We start from the raw sequence: 12,500 nt of genomic DNA on the forward strand, positions 1-12,500 counted from the left end.
AATATTACATACAGATAATGTGTCATGAGACATGCAAATATAAATTAAATACACAGAGGACATAAGTAAAGGAAATTAAATGAGCTCAAATATACCTACATACAAGGCATAATGATGCAATATGTACATACAGCTAGCCTAAATAGCATGTTAGACTGACCAAATATACCTTAACACTACAACAAGTCAATAATATCAACAAAGCTCACCTTTGTGCATTCATGCACAGCATAAAAAGTTTGGTGGACAAAATGAGACAAAGGAGTGTCATAAAACACATCTATGTGGCAGCATCAGAGAAAGTTGTACAAACTATGATGAGTTCAAGTATCGCTGAAATTAGTAGGACAAAACGGTGCTTGCCAAATACTCTCATAAGTGAAGCATGTATGACTAACAATTAGGAAGGTTTGTATCATGTTTGTTCTACAGAAAATATATTAAAACAAAAACATTTTTCTTCATCATTTTCCATTTTCAAACATTCTAAAGAAAGAGGTTCAGGGAGCCACTAAGGTTGCTGACCCCCAGGTTAAGGTTGTTCGGTCACACACAGCTGTGGTATGCCACAACTCAACCAGGAGCGTGAAGCATGGGCATCTCCATCACTGGAAAAGTGTTGCTTGTCATCACGAAATACATCTGGACAAACCTAACTCTGACACCAAACTCTATTTTACAAGAGGACAACGCCCACCACCACAGCATGGTGTTTATCAGAGACTACCTCAAGAGTTTAGGAAGGAAATTAAAGTTGCATACCAACAGCCCTAATCTATGGCCAACGTGTGGAATCAGCTTGCGTGTATTGTTCAAGCTTAAGTGACCAATGTGGTGATGTTGGCTAACAAACCCCGGCCGAGTCATACCAAAGACTATAAAAATGGGACCCATTACCTCCCTGCTTGGCACTCAGCCTCAAGGGTTGGAATTGGGGGTTAAATCACCAAAATGATTCCCAAACGCGGCCACCGCTGCTGCTCACTGCTCCCCTCACCTCCCACGGGGTGGAACAAGGGATGGGTCAAATGCAGAGAGTAATTTCACCCCACCTAGTGTGTGTGTGACTATCAGTGGTACTTTGACTTTAACTTTAACTTGCAACAAGTACTGTTTGAAGAGTGGTGTGGCATCCCACAGCAGGGTGTGACCAGCATGAATAGGCGGTTCCTGGGCACTTGTTTTGGACACATTTTTATACTATATTCAAGGGTGACATTTTAAGTATTGGTACCACACTAAATTATACATTATATCGAGAAAACATCATTTTGGAAAAAAAAGTTGTATATTATCAAGAAAAATAAGTTTGTTTTTTTTAAGAATAAAATGATGAATGTTTTCAAACAAACAATGTCAAAAATATGTGGCAAAAGCAGTATTTTTCTAAGAAGTAGTATTTTCCCCAAAAAACCTTCATATTTTTGTGCAAAAATATATATTTTCCTGAGAAAATGTTTTTTTTTCAACAAAATAATATGTATATCCTAAAAAATATATATATTTTATGTATAAAATACATATTACTAAATATTATAAATAAAACATTTATTGTTTCCAAGATTTATTTTCTTAAAAGGGTTAAATATTTTCTACTGAGGCTAAGTATTGTTGGTTAATGCATGCATTTTAAAATTGCCATTAAGTCTCGTTTCTTCCTTGTCATTGATGCAGTAAAAGTGTAATCCAATCTACCAAAGAACGCCAAACAAAGATGAAAAGCAGTTGGTTGTGAAGTTGTGCACATTTTGCATCAATGGGTTGATTGGCAACACTAAATTAGCCTTAGTGTGTGAATGTGAGTGCGAATGTTGTCTGTCTATCTGTGTTGGCCCTGCGATGAGGTGGCGACTTGTCCAGGGTGTACCCCGCCTTCCGCCCGATTGTAGCTGAGATAAGCTCCAGCGCCCCCCGCGACCCCGAAGGGAATAAGCGGTAGAAAATGGATGGATGGGTGTGCATTTCCCAAATGCATGTCAGATAAAAACAGATTTTCACTATTGTGGAGCACATTTTTACCAATTGTGGGGTCTTTCTCCTGTTTTTAGGCTGCTTGCAAGGAGGTAGCGTGGGATAAAATATTGAAATGAAGACACCAAAAGCCTGATCGACTAAGATCCCAAATAACAAGTACTAAATTGCGTATGCAAAATGTAAAATTGCACATATTATTGAACGTGTTGCAGGTGATCTAGTAGACTGCATGCACTATTGATAACAAGTGCAAAAGTGGTACAGACCGCCTTATTATAATAAGGATTTTGTAAGTACAATCTACTTTCACCATGGAGACATTCATTTCCTACACAGACAGCATCATGCACCAACTTGTGGTGTTTTGCTCAGTTAGGACACAAGTTTAATCTGTACCACCTTTTTTGGGCAACATAAAAGTGAGATCAAGACATCCATCCATCTTTTACCGCTTGTCCGTTTCGGGGTCACATAACCTATTTTTAGCACGCCAAAGGTGCTCTCTGAGAGACGCTGGTTTAACCAAAAACCCCGGCAAAAACTGCAATGGTGCGCTGGAATGATACAGACACAAGATGCAGGAAGAAGTTTTTTCACATGAGACATATTACTATGTTGCCTATAGGGTTGTACGATATATCTGTATTAGTATAGTACCGCAAAACTAATGAATCACATTCGGTACTATACCGCCTCTGAAAAGTACAGGTCCGCCACCCCCCCGGCACCCCTGTCCTCGTCACGTCGTGTCATTGCTGGTTTGCGAGCAGAGGAGCATGCTCGGCAGCGCACAATCACAGAGTACTTACAAACAGACAGTGTGTAGACAGAAAAGGGAGAACAAAGGGCTTAAAAACTAACAATAAAGGAGAAGTTATAACACCGAAACGCCCACCTAGCTTTAAAGTCCAGCCCCAGTCGACAGTGTGTTAGCTACTTCTAAATCACTAATCCTCTCCTCCATGGCGACAAATAAAGTACGTTTCTTACAAGTATCATCCCTGCAGGACGAGGAATAGCTAAACATGCTTCACTACACACCGTAGCGCACCTAACATCCACTGTAATGATACCAAGTACAGTAGCGTATCTCGTCGATACTACTATGATTATGTCGATATTGTTTGGCATCACAACATTTTCTTTCATTTAAAATAAAAATTATATTATGTTTATAAGCTCAGGATATACATCCCTGGACACATGAGGACTTGGAATATGACCAATGTATGATCCTGCAACTACTTGGTATCATCAGATTGATACCCAAATTTGTGGTATCATCCAAAACTAATGTAAAGTATCAAACAGAAGAAAAAGTGATTATTACATTTTAACAGAAGTGTAGATAGAACATGTTAAGAAACAAGTAGATGAACAAGTAGATTAATAATTCATTTTCTACCACTTGTCCTTAATTTTGACAAAATAATAGAATACAAAATGACAAATTAGGAGCCTTTAAAAGACAAGTTGGTATGTTCACTATTTTATTTAAGGGCAAACTTGCGATAATAAACACATGTTTAATGTACCGTAAGATTTTTGGTTAAAATAAAGCCAATTATGCAATTTTTTGAGGTCCCCTTTAGTCAGAAAAGTACCAAAATCATTTTGGTATCGGGACAACACTAGTCGCTTATGTATATGAAAAAAAAACAATGCCATTAAAATATATGACAGCCCTTATGTCATTTATCAGCTCAAAGATGAAATTGCTAGACAGATAAAAGCCTACATGTTATTCTGAAAGAAATATGTCAATTGTCGACACGAGCGTGGACTCTCCGTTGTCTGCCATTTTACACTGATCGCCTCCTTCTGACCACAACGCGGCCATCTGTGCCTAACTATGCAAGTTTGCGCACACATTCCAAGCGTGCAAAATATAGACGCCAAAACAACAGTATCAGACTCCATAATTCGCACTACGAGCGCAAAATGATTACATTTGCATCTCTTCCTCCAATAATTGCGGGTGTTCTAATTATGTGGATATATATGAAGGCATTGTGCAATCTTCTGATCACAAGCTTAGTAGATCGGCTATGCGTTCACTATCAAGTTTGCACGTGTTTTAATGCACGCAAACCTTTAGTAGATCAGGCTGTCAGAATAATTGTATCTAAGTTATTACAAAACTTTGTGTTTCAATGAGTTCCCAGTGAGCAGACAAAAGCTGTCTTTGATCTAACCAATCAAAGGGCTTGTAAAACTCCACTGTGTACGATGGGAGGAGACAGGAGGGGTTCGGTTTCTTTCTTCTATTGTAATCCAAAGGAAGATTTTGTCTTGACTCGAGATCTACAAAGCGGAGAGGAAGCAGGGCCTGACTCCCCTCCAGGCACCTTTTCTTTGATCTGTTTTACGACCATTTCTTTGAACTGTTTTTAATCAAAGGTGATGGCTGTTTACGACCCCCCTCCCTTAGAAACAGCTGTTGCCATGTAATCAGGGAAAGTCCAAATAAGAGGAAGCGTACAATCTTTCGTCAGAGTGTGGTGAGACACTACAGTGTCTACCCGTTTCTCCTCATTGAGCCAAATTTAATTATGTCTGTTTGATTCCTTGCTTCTTGTCTTGTTTAATAGATGTCATAAGTGTTTGAACCTGACACAGGCCCTAAGACAGGGGTGTCAAACTCATTTTTGATCGGGGGCCAAATAGAGAAAAAATCTACTCCCAAGTGAGCCGGACGGGTAAAATCACGGCACGATAACGTAAAAATAATGACAACTTCAGATTGTTTTCTTTTGTTTAAAAATAGAACAAGCACATTCTGAAAATGTACAAATCATAATGTTGTTGGGTTTTTTTTTACACTTACATGTTGCGGTTAATAGTATTTTACCTTTATTTGTCGTTATTTATACTTTCTGAATAAATTACCGGATAATGTTCAGTCAACTTATTGGTGTTCATTTTTAATCTATCAAGGTAAAAAATTACAGGATGTTTTTATGTAGTTTGCTCATGTTCCTCGACTGGTGCACTAACATCATGTGGTTTATCTATATATATTTTTTTACATATTTTAAAGTTAAAAGTTAAAGTACCAATGATTGTCACACACACTAGGTGTGGCGCAATTATTGCAGCATCATCTACAAAGATACAAATAATTGCTATTGCGACATCTAGTGGACACATTTAGAACAGCTGTTTATTTCATTCAAAACATTTCGGCTCATTTTTATACTTAGCCTACTCATCCCGCAGGCCGGATAAAAACCTGTTCGCGGGCCGTACGTTTGGACGCCCCGGCCCTAAGAGATGTCACTGCGCCAGTTATGAAAAAATAAAATAAACAGTTGAGCTGTAAAGATGAGCTTTGTGGTTTGAACAGTAATATTATATTCAAACCACGCGACCGCTGTTATTCAAAGGATAAATATTTTAAAGACAAAAAGAAAGACCATCCTTTTCTGCCACACTCATTTTACTGATAGGAACGGAACACACACTTTTATACCACACACACACACACACACACACACACACACACACACACACACACACACACACACACACACACACACACACACACACACACACACACACACACACACACACACACACACACACACACACACACACACACACACACACACACACACACACACACACACACACACACACACACACACACACACACACACACACACACACACACGTGCACACTCCTGTTTCCCAAAGGCTAAATTCTAACGAGTTCTCTCTCTCTCTCTCTCGCTCGCTACAAGGCCTCAGATCCTGCCAGCACCAATTGGCTTCATGCTGACCAGTCCGCTCTATTCCCACCCCCACTCAACACACACAACCACACACACACGCACACAATCCAAACTCATGCACCTCCAACCTTCACACAGTGTAGCATTGAATAATTTAGACTTTTGCAGAGGATCGGACAAGCAAGTTTGGCTCATGCGACGGATAAGCAGATGGACGGTGCTGGGTATGCAAGATTACGTGTTTTTTTTGTTTTGTTTGTTTTTTAATATCGGCGCGAGAGCAAAGCGTCACGGTGTGTCGAGGAACAGCTTGGTGGTGAAGCAGCCTCGTTTCCCCCCCCAAGGTCAGCCACGGCCCCTCGTAGCCTTGTACTGTACATCCCATTGAGGACCACCTATAGTACCGGTAACACTCATGCACCTGTATGCAGCTTTTTAAAGGAGAAGCGTAAAAGACAGCAATAGAGATAGACGGAGGGAATTGAGATGGTGGGGATCTACTTAGTGTTGACATTGCAGGATGCTGTGTGTGTGTGTGTGTGTGTGTGTGTTTGTGTGAAAGTGTCAGAACATAATCCTCTCCCTGCACTCATTGGGGTTTTAATGCGGGTGCTATTTCCATAAACCTGCCTCCTACATCACTGCCAAGCCTCTCACGCTTGCACCCCCCTGCCTAGGTCGAGTGCAATAATAAAACGGACGATACTGAAGGTACGCAGCAGAAGCACAAGATGCACAATGTGGAGCAGACATGTGGATGCGACTCGGATTATGTTGGTCTTGCGGTCGCCAGAATTTGGGAGAGTGGAAGGAAAGTGTGGGGGTATGAGCCACGTGTCTCACGGTACGATTTGAATCCCCCCTCCCCTCTTCTACTTCCATAAACGTGGATGCATATGCAAAAGTGCAATATATTCATCTGTACAGTAATCTATTTATCTATATGTGCACCTTATTGCTTTTTTATCCTGCACTACCATGAGCTAATGCAACAAAATGTCGTTCTTATCTGTCAATCAATCAATCAATCAATGTTTATTTATATAGCCCTAAATCACAAGTGTCTCAAAGGGCCGCACAAGCCACGACGACATCCTCGGTACAGAGCCCACATAAGGGCAAGGAAATACTCACCCCAGTGGGACGTCGATGTGAATGACTATGAGAAACCTTGGAGAGGACCGCATATCTAGGGGAGACCGAATGCAATGGATGTCGAGTGGGTCTGACATAATATTGTGAGAGTCCAGTCCATAGTGGATCCAACATAATAGTAAGAGTCCAGTCCATAGTGGGGCCAGCAGGAAACCATCCCGAGCAGAGACGGGTCAGCAGCGCAGAGATGTTCCCAACCGATGCATAGTACTGCAAATCTGCTCTGCAAAGTTCAAATTTGAATGACAATAAAAAGGAAGTCCAAGTCCAAGACTACTTGACCCTCCCCCTTGGCTCTAGCATTGAGTGGCCATCCATCCATCCATTTTTCTACCGCTTGTCCGTTCGGGTTAGCGAGGGGTGCTGGAGCCTATCTCAGCTACATTCGGGCTGTAGGCAGTGTACACCCTGGACAAGTCTCCACCTCATCACAGGGCCAACCCAGATAGTGCCATGGCAAACTATTGCAAATACACCCTGTATGCATATAGACCTGGATCGAGTCTCACTATGTCATGAACCCTCGCCGTTTGCCAGCAGTGGCGTAAGGCAGGTGCGACAGATGTTGGTTTACTTTCAAGATGGCGTCACACGCGATGTTCTTTTTATTTTTTCGCCTGTCTTTATTAAGAAAAAGACCATTGAGCGGACAATGCTCCGGAATTTGCATGCATGTTGCACGGCCCATTAAATGTTTTTTTTTAAGATTGTAATAGATTTACGATCATGTTAAGTCTAGGGTTGTACGGTATACCGGTATTAGTATAGTACCACGATACTAATCAATCATATTCGGTACTATACCGCCTCTGAAAAGTACCGGACTTTGAATATGACCAATGTATGATCCTGTAACGACTTGGTATCGGATTGATGCCCAAATTTGTGGGATCATCCAAAACTAATGTGAAGTATCAAACAACAGAAGCATAAGTGTGTGGAGGGGGGCGTGGTCGGCGCCCCTCCTGCAGGAATGGAGTGTGTATGGACCGGCCTCGAAGCACAGCTGGCAGGTGATTGGATTACCCAGCTGGGACTGATCATCCAATCACCTGCCATGCTTATCAGCAGCAGCCGGGCCGACACACGGGGGGGAAAGTTTGGAGTTGCTGATGGGCAGACACACGCGCACGAGAGTCGGAGAAGAAGAAGACCAGAGAGACTGAAAAGTCACGGAGCAGGAACTGAAAAGTTGTGTGCTATCATAGCGTGTGTGAGCTGCCAATAAAGGACATTGTTGATAACACCAGAGGAGGACCCACTAGGGAGTGAAACCTCCACATTATTACATTTTAACAGAAGTGTAGATAGAACATGTTAAAAGAGAACGTAAGAAGATATTAACAGTAAATGAACAAGTAGATTAATAATTCATTTTCTACCACTTGTCCTTAATAATTTTAACAATATAATAGGATGGAAAATGACACAGTATGTTACTGCATGTGTCAGCAGACTAAATTAGGCGCCCTTGTTTGATTACTTACTACTAAAAGACTGTTCACTATTTTATTTAAGAACAAACTTGCAATAAGAAACATATGTTTAATGTACCCTAAGATTTTTGGTGAAAATAAAGCAACTTTTTGTGGTTCCCTTTATTTAGAAAAGTATCGAAACAATTTGGGTACCAGTACCAAAATATTGATATCGGGACAACACTAGTTAAGTCATAATCGAAAGCAAAATGTGATTGATTGTCCAGCCCTACTTACAAGTCCCAATCCTTAAACCACTTGTGAAAATTGCCAAATCCAATAAATCCAATACAACTTGTCAAACTGAACCAACCTTAACCATGTTAAGGATGTATGATTTTGTTATTATGCTGTGATTAGCGGTTCTTTAGGCTCTCAAATAGACCCCTCCTGTTATTTCTATCCACTTCGGAGTTTTGTGCTCATTCTATGAATAAAGACTTTCATGCGTTAATTTGCCACAGGAGGATGCAAACACACTTGCGGTTATTACGTAATGCAATAAGTAGCTCAGATACAAAGGCAAATAATGAATTCAAAAGTGGTGGGTGGTGTGCCATCACGGCAAGCTGCCACATATGAATGTTTTACTCCCTGCCTATCTGTATCCACATTGGCTGATAGATAGACGAATAGATCCAAGCGGTACGCACACTCACACCTGGTCGGTTGTCAGAGCTTCATGTTTAGTTTTTTTTTGGGCGACCAAACATACATGTCAGGCACTGGCGTCCCTGGGGTTCCTCATGACATCAGCGCTATATTCCAGTCCAGTGCGTGTTCATTAGGCCATGCTGTTCCTTTCAGCGGATAACAAGATTAAAGAGTGCGTAACACAAATAAGAGCACAACCAAGAACTCCCAACAGGGTCCAAACATCTATTTAAAGGCTATCAGATCTCCTGTCAGCAAAAGCATGCTTCTCTCTTTATGTTTTGCATCAAATCCTGAAACCATCTGTGCCTTCTGGTTTCCATATGGAGAGAAGGTATCCAGCAAATACCCCATCCAACAATATAAAGTGTGTGACTCGACGACTTGTCTATGGCCGGTGATATGTGACATACTGTTCATTCACACACCGTTGCTTAAGTGCACGTTTTTGGTCATTTTGACTATTGTTCACAATCATTATGAAGGACATGATGACAAATGGATTTAAAAAAAGATGCCTTCTAAATATTAAATCGCAATCAGAAGTCTGCTTACAATGGAGCCTATGGGAGCCGTTCAATTATGCCTGTAGAGCCCCTAAAAAAACCATTTAAACATCTCCATTAGGGTTTTTACATACAGTCGCGGTCAAAAGTTTGCATACACTTGTAAAGAACATAATGTCATGGCTGTCTTGAGTTTCCAATCATTCCTACAACTCTTATTTTTTTGTGATAGAGTGATTGGAACACATACTTGTTCACAAAATTTATTATGAGTCTACTGAAAATGTGACCCAATCTGCTGGGTCAAAAGTATACATACAGCAATGTTAATATTTGGTTACATGTCCCCTTGGTAAGTTTCACTGCAATAAGGCGCTTTTGGTAGCCATCCACAAGCTTCTGGTTGAATTTTTGACCACTCCTTTTGACAAAATTGGTGCAGTTCAGCTAAATGTGTTGGTTTTCTGACATGGACTTGTTTCTTCAGCATTGTCCACACGTTTAAGTCAGGACTTTGGAAAGGCCATACTAAAACCTTAATTCTAGCCTGATTTAGCCATTCCTTTAACACTTTTGACGTGTGTTTGGGGTCATTGTCCTGTTGGAACACCCAACTCAACCTCCGGGCTGATGATTTTAGGTTGTCCTGAAGAATTTGGAGGTCATCCTCGTTTTTCATTGTCCCATTTAAAGCACCAGTTCCATTGGCAGCAAAACAGGCCCAGAGCATAATACTGCCACCACCATGCTGGACGGTAGGAATGGTGTTCCTGGGATTAAAGGCCTCACCTTTTCTCCTCCAAACATATTGCTGGGTATTGTGGCCAAACAGCAACATTTTAATTTCATCTGACCACACAGTGTATGTAAAATTTTGATAGTGACTGTACATGATGTAAATATATATGTAATGTAGTAACGGGCACATTTATGATGACATTTATCATTTACGTATTGTAATCATTTTAAACAACAGCGCATTAATTTCAAAAATGCATCACATTTGCTTTTTTTTTTCTTCATCACTCATTTCTGCTCACTGCAGACTTTATGAGAGCCAACAAACATAATTAAACATCACTTACTGTACAAGGTCTGCTGTCATTAGGATGCAGACTGCTGGGATGGTCATATAGTTTTAGATAAAAAACAATTATAATCATTGCGAAGAAACGGGGTGGGGGTTTGTGGGGAACAAGCGCATTTTGTGTCGTTCTCGCCAGTTGTAGGCTGTCAAAGTGTCCCAACTTTCAAGTGAGGCATAATTTATGATCTGCAATAAACTTACAGGGAGCAAGGAAGCGAGGAAACAGCAGAACACTCGATGTAAACATAGGCACACACGGAAGTGATCAAGTCACCGCTATAAAAAATATGTCTGCAATAGAGCTTATAATAACAATATCACTAATATTCAAGTCACAAAATGTAAATTGTGCATTGTTAGCTTTTTTTGGATGGTTGTTTATCAGATTTTAGGGGCAGAATGGCGGAGCTTTCATTGGCTCTGATGTAATCAGACTTTTATTTACGTTTATTTAATATTTAGAATGCATTTAAAAAAAAAGGTTGTTGTGTCTTTCATAACGATTGTAAATGATAGGCAAAATTCAGAAATAAATCCAGTTTCCCTTTAAGGTTGATTGATGCAACGTGAGATTATGAAAATGAAAATGAAATTAGGTTTTAGCAAAGAAAATCATTAAAAGTGCTGCCAAACATCTTCTATTAATATTGATCGTTAAGACGGTCAATATAAGATGTTATTTTGACTCTCAGAAACAGTCTAAAGGATACATGTCGTTCTGCAGTATCGACATGTTGTAGCAAAGTGGTGTCAAACATTGTCTCCTCAGACGACTCAGCACTTTTCTTCCCTGTCACTCACACATACAAGTAACCCTGAGAGATGCAACCAGGCTCAACAAAAAGTATATAATTATTCTTTGATTTTAAGGTATGGAAAACATATTTTAAAACAGGTCTTGAACAAAACAAATCTTACATTTGGATCATCTTATATGCGGGGCAATAAAGGATGTTCCTTAAAGAAACATGTAATGTAAAAGAAAATGTTCTGCAGTGGTACTTCAACTTAAGAATCTTTTGAGATAAGATCTGTCTCTCGGCTATTTGCTCTGCTCTAAAGTAGATCTATTATGCAAAACCAACGTTTCTTACCTATTGCTGCATGCCTATGCGTATTTGGAATCTGCATAAGTCCAGAAAATTTGAAATTAAACCATGGAGGCATAGCGGAGTTATTTATAAAACAATATTGCTTTCCTTCATACTTCGCCCCAAAAAGTCGTTTGGAATTTGCCCAATTTGTGACGTTTTCCCCAAATGCGACATCAGCAGATATCTCCATATATGGTAGAGATTTACCCAAAGAGCTTTGCGCGAGTACGCAATTGCAGTCTGACACTTTAGTCAATAAGATACTTATTTTTCTAGATCTTCCTGTTTTCGGGCAGACTGGCTTGTACATGGACATGCATCATCTGATGCCATTTCTAATACCAAGTGACGTATAGGCATCTAGGTCCAAATCATGACAGGGGTCCACGTATTGAAGATCGCAGGTCAAAAAGCCCAACGACATGGTATTAATGGCCCATTCTGCTCCATGCTTCCTCGGCCCACTAAGTGAAGCTGAAAGGAAGATAACATACAGCATGTGAGCCCTCCGACAGCCATCAACGTCCGCTTGTTCTATTTCTATGACACGCTCTAGCTCAGCAAGAGTGTGGCGGCGATGAGGTGTGGACTTGTCCGAGAAGTCGGCATGAAAGGTTATATTGGAAAAAAGGGTACACTGAAAGGATTTCAAACTGCATGTTGTCAGTTATGTATCTATATTAATATTCATCCCTATTCTGTCTATGGTTTAAAGTCATATCCAACAATTGCAACAACAACTTTTTACTGTCAACTGAGTTTCGTTGTTTAATGATTTCTGCTGGTGGTGTGCCTCCGGATTTTGTCAACACAAAAAA

The 12,500-nt window shown here is 40.3% G+C and overlaps 1 protein-coding gene across 4 annotated transcripts in view; it reads right to left on the reverse strand.

Annotated features, from left to right (window-relative positions):
- The window catches only part of celf5a (cugbp, Elav-like family member 5a), a 691,759-nt gene that overhangs the window by 633,996 nt on the left and 45,263 nt on the right, over positions 1-12,500 (reverse strand). The gene's annotated exons all lie outside the window — the stretch shown is intronic.

This window comes from Nerophis lumbriciformis, linkage group LG18 (assembly GCF_033978685.3).
Source record: "Nerophis lumbriciformis linkage group LG18, RoL_Nlum_v2.1, whole genome shotgun sequence".
Taxonomy (NCBI): domain Eukaryota; kingdom Metazoa; phylum Chordata; class Actinopteri; order Syngnathiformes; family Syngnathidae; genus Nerophis; species Nerophis lumbriciformis.